Here is a 12,034-nt window from a genome sequence, read left to right as displayed (position 1 = left end):
AAACCACATCCAAGGCCTGAACTTACAGACAGAAACCAAAAGTAGTCATTTAAAGCATTAGCTATTGAGGTACAATACATACACTGGGGGAAAATGCTTCGCCATCTGAAGCTTCTATCAAACTTTGCTCGATCGACAGCTGAGCTCTGCTAGTGCCTGGGTGTGGTGGAGGGTAAGAGCGTATCTGCAGAACCAAAGGAGAACAGCTGTGTTCCACAAGTACTGAAGCATTTTAGACTGCACTGTGGGGACAGGTTTCACGCTGAAGGGAAGGGGGTGGGGGGAAGCTCTGTCCCTCCCCTAGGGCATCAGGCTGCCTTGCAGAGTGCCACAGCAGAAAAGCGGACCTCCCCTTGCTCACGCTCAGTGAATTCTCTGCAGACCTTCGCGGCATCCTGCAAGGAGAAAGGTCATTAATATCCAAAGCAGCAGCAGCTCGAAATGAAGTTTCAAAGGAAAAAGAACAGGTCACCCTGATCAACTTCAAACCTCCCCTTAAACTTCAGAACCAGGGCTGATTTAAGACAAAAATCAGGTGATGGGCAGACAGCAACCCACAACACACAGACTTGACTTCGGAAGCTCTGACTTTTTTTTTTTTTACTTCCACCAAATACTCTGTGCTTTTCCCGCCTTGTGCCTGGTTTTGACAAGAAAACAACACTATTAGTGCTCTTCTCCTCAAAGCAAAACAAGATAAAAAAAAAAAAAAAAAATGGATCCTCTCTCCCATAAGGGCTAAGGGGGGATAAGAGAAAAGTTCCCCTAACTCAGAAATTCCAAGGAGACACAAATTTCTTTCAAGTGAACATTTCACAAAACAGCCTGGTTTTCCAGGTGCAGATGATGAATTCTTATTGATGGTGGAATGACATGTGTGACTAGTTCTAAGGCCTAGATTACAAAGATTGGTAATAGAAAATTGATGCCAATGTTAGTTATTTACCAAATTCTAGGCTTTAAAAGCCTTGGCATAGTAAATATCAATCACTGTTTAGTCTGTAAAAAGTCCAGTGGAAAGACAGCTCCACAAACCATATTGAATATGACCTTTAAGAGGATACAACAGTCAGCTCCCAAGGTCTAAAACCAATCAACCCCGTGAGTTTGGCCCTTAAAAGGCATCAACCACACCCAGAGTTTTGCTCCTGCTTTAGAACCACTTGTAAAAACTAGAGTGGATTCTATAGATTGACATCTACATATTTCACTGTCAGAATTTTTAATATACTGATATTCCAGATGTTCCTTCCCCAAATTGACTTTCCTATAGGGCCCACAATGATGATTAACATTAAAGATGTGTCTATAAACGGAAGAGCCATCCCCTACAATGAGCAGTGACCTCAATCCTTTCACGTTCAGAATTCTTGGATCAAGTTTATGTACTTTCTTACCAGATTAGCAGTAATTTACAGTTTAGATAATCTAAAACAACTGTAACCACATATAGCAGCAGCCTTACTTAGGATAGGAATTTTCACTATGATGCTGGTTTATATTCCATTTAATTTTAAATGAGATTCAAAATAGTTGTTGTTGTTTTAAAACAAAGTTTTATCTTCCCCACACCTCATAAATTCTACTCAAAGTAACAGTTTTAAGTTTCCTATGTGGGGCACACTTATCGTACCAGCAGTGTTCAAGAGGACAGTAACTACCTCAGACCTTATTAGAAGGACCAGTCTTTCCCCCAAATGGGTCATAAGCAGAAGTTCCGCCTCTGTTCTTATGCTCTCCCATAAGTAAATTCGACTCTGCAAATATCCTTCAATCCTGCTTTTCTAGATCTAGGTCTCATTCCGTACTGTTCCCATATACCCCTCGTAAATCCAGACTTGTCTCTAACTGATCTCAGGTGTGTAACAGCAAACTCGAGGCAGTGACCCCACCTACTGTAGCATAATCTGGCCCACTAACACCTGCAGCTCATGAGGTTTAGGATGTTCTAAAATCCTGTCTTTTACACAGAAAGGTAGTATCGAACAGTGGCTAAGATTGTCCAGATTTGAACCATGGTTTTGTCATTCAAGTCACTGTGCACTGATGACCCTGTGCATCACTTAACTCCATTTTCCTCATCTGTAAAACGTGAATACAATGCCTCAGAGCCTCGTTAAAAGCATCCCTAAAAGCTGTAAGTCACTTAGAAGAGCATCTAGCACACGGGTCGGCAAACTGCAGCCAACTGCCTGTTTTTATGAATTAAGTTTTAATAGAATATGGCCACACATTCACTTGGACACAGTCAATGGACAGCTGTAACAGAACTGAATATGAGCACCCTCATTTTATTGCCCTTCACCTTACCGCACGTCTCAGACACTGCATTTTTACAGTGAAAGTCTATGGCAATCCTGCATCAAGCAAGTTATCAGAGCCATTTTTCAACAGCACTCGTTTGCTTTGTGCTTCTGTGTCCCATTGTGGTGACTCCTGCAACATTTCAAACTTTTTTCTTGTATTTGTTACGATGACCTGTGCTTAGTGAGATCTGACAGTCACTATTAAGATTGTTTTAGGGTGCCATAAACCACGCCCATACGAGACCGGAGACCTTAGTATAAATGTCGTGTGTGTTCTCACGGCTCCGGTGGCCAGCTGTCCCCCCGTGTCTCTCTCCCCTCAGGCCTTCCTATTCTGAGACAATGTTGAAATTAGGCCAGTTAATAACCCTACAGTCATCTGTAAGTGTTCAAGTGAAAGGAAGAGTCCCACGTCTCTCACCTCAAATCAAAAGCTAGAAATGATTAGGCTTACTGAGGAAAACATGTCGATCGCGGAGACAGACTGAAAGCTACACCTACTGCGCCAAATACTCAGCCCTGCCGTGAATGCAAAGGAAAGGTTCTTGAAGGAAATTAAAAGTGCTACTCCAGCAAACACACGGATGGGAAGAGAGCAGAACAGCTTTATTCCTGGTATGGAGGAAGTCTGCAGGGTCTGGATAGAAGATCAAACCAACGAGAACATTCCCTTAAGCCAAAGCCCAACGAAGAGCAAGACCCTCACTCTGTTCAATTCTGCGGGGGCTGAGGGAGGTGAGGAGGCTACAGAAGGAAAGTCTGAAGCTGGCAGACACGGACTCAGTAAGTGTAATGAAGAAGGCGCCTCTGTAGCATCAAAGTGTGCGGTGAAGCAGCCCGTGCTGAGGCAGTACCTGCAGAAGGTCAGCTAGGATCGCTAACGAAGGTGGCTACACCAAGCAACAGATTTCTGACACAGAGGACACAGCCTTCTACCAGAACAAGGTACCAGTTATGGCTTTCATAGTGAGAGGAGAAGTCCATAGTTGGCTTCAGAGCTTCAAAGAACAGGTTCTCTTGTTTGGGACTAATGCAACCGGTGATTGGAAGCAGCAGCCAGTGCTCACTTACCATTCTGAAAATCCAAGGGCCCTTAACAAGTATGCTGTATCTACTCTGTGCTCTATAAATGGAACAAAGCCTGGATGACAGTGCATCTGTTCACAACATGGCTTACTAAATATTTTAAGCCCACCGTTAGACCTGCTGCTCAGAAAAAAAAGATTTCTTTCAAAATAGGACTGCTCACTGACAATGCACCTGGTCACCCAAAAGCTCTGATGGAGATGTGCAATGACATTAATGTGGTTTTCATACCCGCTAGCAAAACATCCATCCTGTGGCCCCACGAATTAAGGAGTCATTTCAACTTACAAGTCTCATTATTTAAGAAATACATTTTGTGAGGCTTATAAGCTGACATAGATATGGATTCCTCTGATAGATCTGGGTAATAAATTGAAAACCTCCTGGAAAGGATTCACCATTCTAGATGTCATTAAGGACATTCCTGATTCCTGGGAAGAGATCAAATATCAACATGAACAAGAGTCTGAAGGAAGTGGATTCCAACCCTCGTGGATAATTTTGAGGGGGATCAAGATGCAGTGGAGCAAGTAACTGCAGATGCAGTGAAAACAGCAAGAGAACAAGAATGAGAAGTGGAGCCTGAGGATGGGCCTGAGTTGCTCCAACCCCATGATCAAACTTTAACAGATGACGGATGAGCACATTTCTTAGGATGAGATCTACTCCTGGTGAAGATGTTGTGAAGACCGTTGAAACAACCAAAGGACTTAGGACATCACATAGACCAAGGCAGCAAAGCAGCGGCAGGGTTTGAGAAGACAGACTCCCAATTTTAAAACAGGCTCCACTGTGGGTACAGTTCTATTAAAAGCATCGCAGGCTACAGAGAAATTGTTTGTAAAAAGAAGAGTCAGTGGATGTGGCTAACTTCCTTGCCGTCTTATTTTAAGAAATCACCTCAACTACCCCAACCTTCAGCAACCGGCATCCTGATCAGTCAGCAGCCATCAAGAACGAGGCAAGACCTCCGTTAGCAAAAACATTACCTACCACTCACAGAAAGCTCAGGTGATGGTAGGCATTTTTTAGAAATAAAGTATTTTCTTTTTATTTTTTTAATGTTTGTTTATTTTTGAGAGAGAGAGAGAGAATGTGAGTAGGGGAGGGGCAGAGAGGGAGACACAGAAGCCGAAGCAGAATCCAGGCTCTGAGCTGTCAGCACAGAGCCCGATAAGGGGCTTGAACTCAAACTGCGAGATCATGACCTGAGCCGAGGTCAGACGCTTAACCCACTGAGCCACCCAGGCACTCCAAGAAATAAAGTATTTTTAATTAAAGTACATGCACTGTTTTAGACATAACGTTATTGTACACTTAATAAACCACAGTATACTTATACTATAACATAACTTTTACATACACTGGGAAACTCAGAATTTCATTGGACTCACTTCATTGCAATATTCCCTTTATTGCAATGGTCTGGAACAGAGCCCACAATATCCCTGAAGTATTTCTGTACTTGTAACAGAGCCAAATGCCACACGAAGCCGAAAACATTTTCTACCTGGCTCTTTACAGGAAGTTCACCAGCCCTTCATCTGCACATAGCAAGCACTCAAAAAAAATGAAGTACTTTTACCTTAACTGCACTTTTTATTGTATCACGATGAAACAGCTTTCCTTTGTAACAGTAAATTGATTCTAGAAACTTGTTTTTAGGGTGAAGGGGCCTACAGTAGCCTGTTGTCCAGAATTAAGAGGTTTCTATAGTCACTTAGAGTAGGATAGTGATCCTGGATCTTAAGTTCTTATCGAGGCAGATTTTGAATCTGCTTCTCTTGTGCTGTAACAGTGGACCAAAGGAGAAGAAAAAACTGAAGTTGACGGCCTAACCAGAATCCATAGTGCACTACCTATAAGACTGACCCAAATCCATCAGTTTGAGAGGGTTTAGGAAAGGCTCAGGCTGCTGTTCTTTGAGTCGTTAGCTATGATGTAATTTGACAAGAGAACAATGGTCACCTTAATCCCGCGAGGAAGTTAAGCAACAGCTTTCAGACTAATTCTAACCATAGGCTAAAGTCAGCACACGAGACAGATTAGTCAGGGCTGTTCTGAAGGATCCTGTTTAAAACCGTATCTTATAAGATAAGGTAGACAGGAATAATCCTTTAACCCTAAAGACTGCTATTAACCCAGGTGATTGGTGCTGGCCGCACTGACAAGGTATTAGCACTGTAGATAATATGGCTAAAGAAACGTGGACCCAGTCGGAGGCGGGTTCCGAAGATTACCTGCAGCAATGAGTCCTCTGAGCTGGTGCCATGGTTCACCGGAAAAGGCATTCGTCCATCTACAATGAAGAAGCCAGGCATGTCAATTTCTCTGCACATTTGCTGGCTACTGTGTTCACCCAGCCTAAAGGGAAGTTTTAGATCTCCCAAATACCACTGCCACTCCACAAAGGAAGGCTGGTCAGAAGCAAATAAGGTTCAAATGCTCCTAGATGCCCATTCCGGGCAATTCTAATCCACAAGCAACAGGTCCACACAAGCGAAACGTAACCATCCTAACAGAAAGGCTTGTGCCCCATCTGCCGGGCAGGACCCCAAAGCAAAAGCCAGATGCAGCCTCCGAAGTACAGGGAGGGACAGAGACAAGAAGGAATGCTTCGGATTTCACTGCCCCTCAACGACTGCCAACTGACCCCACGTTAGCTTTGTTTTTATTTGCTCAAAGGTAGTTCCTGACTTGAGGCAACATGGCTACCAGTCTTCCTCCGTTAATACAGAAGGGAGGACTTTTACAAGATGGATAAGCTTTCTTTATTGCCGTATACAAGCTAAGGGAAATTATCCCCCAACACATCCAAATTCTTTCTATATAAGCAAGATCACGTGCATTTATCTTTTTCCAAAAGTATTCCTTGTCAGGTTGCTGCTAGCACTCCTAAGCCAGTAATGCTGTAGTGGAAGGAGGGAAGAGGAAGTCTGACATGAATGCCCTGAACTGGCACTGATCTCCTTACCGGTGTGTGACCAAAGTCATTCCTTCTGCAGGTCACTGACTGACTGGTCAAGGGAAGGGTCTGGGTATGATAAAGGATTAAGTGCCCCCATGAGAATACCTTGCTGTTCTGACTTCCTGAACAAAGATACACTCCACAAACATACATTAAGTGCCACAAAGTCACACACCAATACTGTTAAAAGGAATCTCATCTGTAAGAATGCATGAAACTATGGGGCGCCTGGGTGGCTCAGTCAGTTAAACGTTTGACTTCCACTCAGGTCATGATCTCATAGTCATGGGTTCGAGCCCTGCATCAGGGTCTGTGCTGACAGCTCAGAGCCTGGAGCCTGTTTCGGATTCTGTGTCTCCCTCTCTCTCTGCCCCTCTCCAACTCGTGCTCTGTCTCTGTCTCTCAAAAATAAATAAACATTAAAAAAAATTTTTTTAAATAAAAGAATGCATGAAACCATACTGGGTTCCCAAAATGGACAAACTTACCAAGTTCATAGAGGTGGCCATCCACGTTGTTAAACAGAATAAAATGAAAATTCACTTTGTCATCTACCTGAAGAGTCAAGAAATATTTTGAAAATGAGTTTTTATTGTAATATACATTGCATTAAATTTTTTTTTTTCTTCAGCTTTACTGAGATATAATTGACCTAATATCGTGTAAGTTCAAAATGTATAACATGTTGATTTAATACACATATTCTGCAAGGATTTTAAAAGCAGAGCTTAATTTGTTAAAAAATAAATTGTCACTAAGTATGTGCTTGAACTGATTCGCTTATGTACCATTTTAAATCAGTACAGCTAACATGTATTTCCTATATAATAGACAATATTAGAAGACTCTTTTAATACCTTCATCTATTATGGTAGATATAGTGTAACTATCAGAACTCTGCTTTTCACTAAGAAAGAAATTCAGGCTTAGGGAGGATAAGCATCTCACCCAAGGTCAAGACTAGAAAGTGGCAGGGTCAACTATAGTCATAAAGGCACTGATAACCAACGTAAATCTAATTAACAGTTGACAGGAGGACTCTATTCAGATTAATGGTATATTTAAGCCTTCTAGAAACCATCAATCCTAGCTGGTAATCTTACTCTTGGCCAACAGTCTGTGAGAGAAGTATGTGAAATGCTCAATTTCCAGGAGGGGTGTTACTCTTGTAGAATCATTTGGATCTAAACAAAAAACCATCAGTTTGAATTTATTCAAGACTCTTTTATTGCCAATTAGATTTGTGGGGAGCCATTTTATGAACAGTTGTAGTCAAAGTATTATTCTGGTAGAATGTTCTGGTATTAATGGGCCTAGCTGGCCGTGGCTGGAAACATTTGCTGTGTCCAGGGAAGAGGTTCTTGTTCGTATCAGGGGAAACACAGACAGCACCTGGGCAGCCTGGCTCTGATTTGCATCTGCATGTATTTACCCGACATTGGCCTTCCTGGGCCACGGCATCATGGGCTGCCTGAATGGCCTGCAGGAAAGAGAGAATAATTAGCACAAAAACCTCTGTAGGAATTGAAAACTGATGCTCTAGAAGCCATCTTCCTACCTCATTCTTCTCAAAGCATTTTGCTCTGTCTTCAGGGGACAGCTTCTCCGTTTCAGAAAGAAACTGTTTCAGGACTGACCCATCCTCTTTGGGGGGAAGAAAAGTCTATTAGTATAAATAAAATAACGCAAATGGGTGCACAGCCAGCCATGCTCAGTGACTTAAGTCTTTACTGTGGTCTCGGAGGTGGAAGAGCCTTCCTTTCCCCCTCAGCCGCTCTTGCAACCACCCCCCTTCTACCACATTCAAGTCACAGAACTCTCCATTCCCCCCCGTGTGCCAAGCCCTCTTGCATCTCCTCCCTGCTCTCTCAACCTCTTTTCCCTCCCACCTCACACTCACCTCTCCAATCCCTTACCGTCTTCTTTACAGTGGTTGTGCATTTGTGACATGTATTTGTGAGATTTGTCATCCCATAAAGGCAGGAACTGTGGGTCTTGTGTGTTACTGTGTGTTACTGTTACCTACAGCACCTGACAGTACACAATCCTACATGGTACAACTACATTCTAGTCTAGTTAACAATTCTCAAACCAAGATGTTTTACTTCAGGGTAGAAAATGCAATCTCTGTAGTATGGTTATCCAGGTGGACATTAACCTAAGGATCTTTTTTAAACAATTTTTTAAGTAAGAGCTTGAATTCAAACCCTGAGATCAAGACTTGAGCCAAAAATCAAGAGTCGGATGCTCAACCGACTGAGCCACCCAGGCGCCCTGACTTAAGGATCTTAAGAAATGGAAAGAGCCTTATAGCCTGGCCCAGAGACAAGTGACCGGCTGACGGTGTGGAATAAGCGTTTTGTCATTGCTCAATATGGGTAAGTCTAGGAGACACTGAATACATAGCTAGAGTAAGAGCGAGTTATTTTTCAAAAGACTGCATTCGAACTTTCAGCTCCAAGCGAAAACATATTCGTTAAGTGAAGACGGTTTAAAATCTGGAAGTGATAGGAATCCTCTTAACTTTATGGGGAGGGCTAGGACTCAGATTACATCTTTGGCTCTATCATGACCATGGTTACAAAGAGTTACAGTATCCCTCTGACCTCCGAACACAGTACTCTAAAGGGAGACTTACTGCAGAAGAAATAAAGGATCAAGCTACAATACTCTTTAATATGGCAAGTCAACATTCAAAAAAGTAGGTTCTAGAAGATTTGTTGGATTATTATAGCCAAACGAGTTTTGTTGTTGTTGTTTTAATTTCAAAAGTACACTAGCAGTGGTCTTGGCCACACTTACACCTTGTTTAAAAAAGTATTTGACCTGCTTGCTACAAGCCACACCGTGGACTTTATTAGCTGAAATTATGCAATTCTTAGCCATTCCCATCCATTGTCTAGATCAGGAGCTGGCAAACTACTGTACCTATTTTTGTATTATTGAAAACAGCCACACCCATTGGCTTACATCTGGTCTATGGCTGCTTTTGAACTACAGAGACCAAATGGCCCTCAAAACCTAAAAGACCTATTCTTACCTCCTAAGAAAGTTTGTTGACCCTTGGCCTATATCATACGTTACACCGTGTATCTTAACATAGCTTAGTGCTATTAATTGTGCTTCGGACAAACGTCAGGGCGGAGACTGCTTTCTTCTATATCCTCCACAGCATTCACTGGAGGGGAGCTAACACCCCCCGACATGACTTTGTTCACAGCTGGATCTTTCAAGGTTTTGAGCTGCTGCTATGCTTCCCTGAAGGAATGTTCACAACATCTTTGTCCAGCCGTTCTAGGCTTTTGGTTCTCCTGTTGCTTAGGAGACCCAGAACCATTAAAGACAGGTCCTTGGTGTTACTATTTTATGGCTGAACATCATCTCTAATTCTTCCGAATTGTTGAGACCTGCACAGGGGCACAGGGGAATCATGACGACTGGCTGTCTGCAAATGGAAGAGCAGAGGCAGAGAGGCAGTACAAAACTGCGTATCACTCCCTCTTCCCCTCCAGGTGGAAGAAGCTAGACCGTGCTTCTTGGAAAATGAGTTTCCTTCCCTCAAAAGAGAATCAATGTTAATTCGCCTACTGATTATATCTGGAGAAGTAGGTTTCAAAAAAAATTTAAGGCAAAGACTTTGCAGAGTAGACCCCTGGGGGTTTTGGAATGACAAGTTATCATGAACTAGAGGTCAACTAGAGGAGGACTACCCTCCACACCCACTTACCAAACTCCAGTTTGTCCTGGTTATTGGCCACTGCATGTATCAGTCCAATGGTACCACAGGAGTTCCCGATGGTCTGCTTCATGAAGTACACCTTGGGACTGACTTCTTGTCCCTTCAGTTCTTCAATCTGTTTTTTCCTGAAGTTCTCATGCTGTGAATATAAAAAAACATTTTTGTATCTCAAAATGAAAATGCAAAGAACTAACAGATGGCAGCACAGCGAGTTCTACCACCTAAATGGAAACACAAGTGGGATGTGGGACCAGGAGCCTTGGTCCTAGGTGTTGGCCAGTGACCAGAGAATGGCCTGTCTGCCTCCCACACCCACGTCAGCCAGTCCGTGGGGTTCTGAGAGGCTCGGAGACTCCACCCTCATGCTGCAGTGCAGTAATGGCCTTGGATGTTGCCCAAGGATTTGTCTAGACACCACTACAACCTTTTAGCTTGAAATGGATGGTGTCCTGAAGAAAAACACACAAGTTCATTATTTTCTTCCTTAAACACCACCACCAACTATCTCAGTATTCTTTGAAGTTCTACCTCTATTGTGTGCAAGTATAATTCAAAAACAAACACAAAGCAAGACTTAACTGCTGAAAGAAGCAATTTAAAAAAATTAACTATTCCCTCATTCTTTTGGAAAGAAAGACAACTGGTCTAGGGTTCTGGGCTGTGATTTCACAAAATCGTCTCATCCTACAAGAGCAAGATATGACACTTGTTTGTGTCACATTTGCAAACTACAGTTTGAGGACAGATTAACAATGGGGGGGCAGTCCTAAGAAATCAACAAATGAGTAAGAGTAGAGATAGTGTCCCTCCAAGAATCCATTTGCTCTTTGTACAGTAATTTAGTGGGCTTGTCTGGACCTTTTGCTAATGAATTTTAGACCTTAAAGGTAGGACTTCACAGTTAAAAGCAAGGTGCCAATGTTATAGAAACACTAATTTCCCATAACCAGTGTAATTTAGACACGATACCAGAAGATTTCCAATTCCAGTTGCCTCTCATTACTGTACACATAACTGAAGTTTAAGCCTTGTCTGTGACACCATACGAATAAGAGGGCTTGTTCCACCAGACCAATTCAAGCTCCAACCAACAGGAAGTTCTAGCATCAAAGATGTACCGCATCTTTGAAACGTGTTAATCATGGACTTAAGGGTTTTCACTTTTCTAGGTTAACTTTTTTTTAATCGGATAGCACCATTCTTTACTTGTTTGAGCTCTTGCATGGAAATACTTCTGCAAATTTTTCATTACCACTTAAAATTTAATGTTTCAGACGTGATCCAGTTAGGATTTCATAACCTTCTCTTAGGCAAAAGTGGATGCTTTCTAAATTAACATCAGCTTGTTTGGAAGTCAACATATAAACTTCAGCTTTTCTTTGAATTTGTCTCAGTGTTTAGCCTAGTCGGTGTTTTGTGTCACAGAACAGGTGGCTCAATAAATCTGACTGCCCAGCTGGAAGTGAAGGAGTATGAAGTATCTCGCTTGTTCAAACCAGACCGGTTCTCTACCAAGAGCAGCTTGATCAGCAAAAAGCAAGCAGTGGGCTTTTGAAAGACAAACACGAAGCACCACTGCCTCCCAGAGGCCTTGCCTGTGAGTGCTGCTCAAAATCTCCGAGTCATCATGGTTCCTCTAATAAGAGAGCTCGAGAGAAGCTCAAAGGAGAGAGGAGATGGTGTCTGATTCGGTCAACAGGGAAGCTAATTTGCCTTGCAATTATTTAGCGGCTCCGTTTTACCTAACAATAAAAAACATTTCAGTGGGATTAACCTAATAGCTTTAATAAGGGTTTTTAACTCACAACACAAAGCCCATTTACTAGGAGGAACGCCTGGAACTTCCCACAGAGCTTAATAATTTATGCCGAGGATGCTTCTAGAATACCCAGCGTTAGCATGGTGCTTCAGTTCCGCTTACTGTGTTTGGAATGA

The sequence above is a fragment of the Panthera uncia genome, chromosome B1, assembly GCF_023721935.1.
Source record: "Panthera uncia isolate 11264 chromosome B1, Puncia_PCG_1.0, whole genome shotgun sequence".
NCBI classification, from domain to species: Eukaryota; Metazoa; Chordata; class Mammalia; order Carnivora; family Felidae; genus Panthera; species Panthera uncia.
This window is presented reverse-complemented; position numbering follows the sequence as displayed.